Genomic DNA, 2079 nt, shown 5'->3' with positions numbered 1-2079 from the left:
CAAAAGGCATGTGGGAGACTCCCCAAACATATGGAAGAATGTACTCTGGTMATCATGATCAATCTGGCCATCAAGGAAAACGCTATGTCTGGCACAAACCTAACACCTCTAATTACTCCGAGAACACCATCCCCACAGTGAAGCATGGTGGTGGCAGCATCAAGGTGTGGGGATGTTTTTTATTGGGAGGGACTGGGAAACTGGTCAGAATTGAAGAAATGATGGATGATGCTAAATACAGGAGAAATTCTTGAGGGAAACCTGTTTCAGTCTTCCAGAGATTTGAGACTGGGACGGAGGTTCACCTTCCAGCAGGACAATGACTCAAAGCATACTGCTAAAGCAATACTCGAGTGGTTTAAGAAGAAACATTTAAATGTCTTGGAATGGCCTAGTCAAAGCCCAGACCTCAATCCAATTGAGAATCTGTGGTATGACTTAAAGATTGCTGTACACCAGTGGAACCCATCCAACTTGAAGGAGCTGGAGCAGTTTTGCCTTGAAACATGGGAAAAAATCCCAGTGGCTAGATGTGCCAAGCTGATAGAGACATATCCCAAGGGACTTGCAGCTGTAATTGCAGCAAAAGGTGGATCTATAAAGTATTGACTTTGGGGGGTGAATAGTTATGCACACTGAAGTTTACTGTTTTTTTCTCTTATTTCTTGTTTGTTTCACAATAACAAACAATTTGCATCTTCAAAGTGGGAGGTTGTGGTTGTGTAAATCAAATAATACAAACCCCCCCAAAAATCTATTTTAATTCCAGTTGTAAGGTAACAAAATAGGAAAAATGCCCAGGGGGGTGAATACTTTCACAAGGCACTGTAGACGGCATTACAGGCATTCAGAAGTTATTCAGACACCTTGACTTTTTCCACATTTGGTTACATTACAGTCTTTTTATAAATGGATTAAATAAAATGTAACCAGGAACTATAATTTAACCTAGAACTAAAATATTTGTCTCCTTCTCGACGTTGCATGCATTTCTCTTCTCTCTCTCTCTCTCTCCCTCTAACCCCTCCCTCTCTCTAACCCCTCCCTCTCTCTAAACTCACCTATCTGGTAAGAACCAGAAAGTCCATACCTCCCAAAAACTCTCTTCTGTGGAAATGAAACTGATCTGAGTCTCTGTGTCGTCTGTCTGTTGTGAGAGTGAACAACCATCCAAATGGCTCAACAGGGAGATCTTCTGGACCAGGACCAGTTCTGTTGTTCTGTCTGTCTGGATCTACTGAAGGAACCAGTCACCATCCCTGTGGACACAATTACTGTAGAATCTGTATTGAGGGCTGCTGGGATCAGGATGTTCTGAAAGGGGTCTATAGCTGTCCTCAGTGCAGAGAGACCTTCACTCCAAGGCCTAATCTGAGGAAAAATAACATGTTGGCTGATATGGTGGAGAAACTGAGGAAGACAGGACTCCAGGCTGCTCCACCTCCTACTCTGTGCTATGTGGACCTGGAGATGTGGCGTGTGATGTCTGCTCTGGGACCAGAAGCAGAAAGCCCTCATGTCCTGTCTGGTGTGTCTGGCCTCTTACTGTGAGACTCACCTCCAATCTCACTATGAATCTCTGCTTTGAAGAAGCACAAGCTGGTCAAAGCCACCGCACAACTACAGAGAAAGATCTGCTCTCATCATGACAAACTGCTAGAGGTTTACTGTCGTACCGATCAGCAGTGTATCTGTTATCTGTGTACAATGGATGAACATAAAGCCATGATACAGTGTCACTGCAGCAGAGGGACTGAGAAACAGTAAGACCAGAACAACTTGCTGGTGACTGTCTGACAAACAAAAAATGAAAGATACAGTAGGAACTAAGCTGTTTGAATATGAGAGAATTCAAATGAAATGGATCCACAAATATGAACACAAACCTTGACTATATGATATGTTAACCCAAGATTCTTCAAATGTATCACCATTTTATTGTCTGTTAGTTCTGAACAGAGTAAAAACTCAAACCAAGTTTATTCACCCACTGGGTCATACAGCTGCAAAAGACAATGTTATGATTACACAAAAAACATATATTTATAACCTCCTGCTAGCGGGATCAACTCCTTACAT

General features: G+C 42.4%; 1 pseudogene; it reads left to right on the top strand.

Annotated features, from left to right (window-relative positions):
• The first annotated feature begins 1098 nt into the window (after positions 1-1098).
• On the top strand, positions 1099-1767 carry LOC112067903 (E3 ubiquitin/ISG15 ligase TRIM25-like; annotated as a pseudogene).
• The last annotated feature ends 312 nt before the right edge of the window (positions 1768-2079 follow it).

This window comes from Salvelinus sp. IW2-2015, linkage group LG32 (assembly GCF_002910315.2).
Source record: "Salvelinus sp. IW2-2015 linkage group LG32, ASM291031v2, whole genome shotgun sequence".
NCBI classification, from domain to species: domain Eukaryota; kingdom Metazoa; phylum Chordata; class Actinopteri; order Salmoniformes; family Salmonidae; genus Salvelinus; species Salvelinus sp. IW2-2015.
This window is presented reverse-complemented; position numbering and strand designations above follow the sequence as displayed.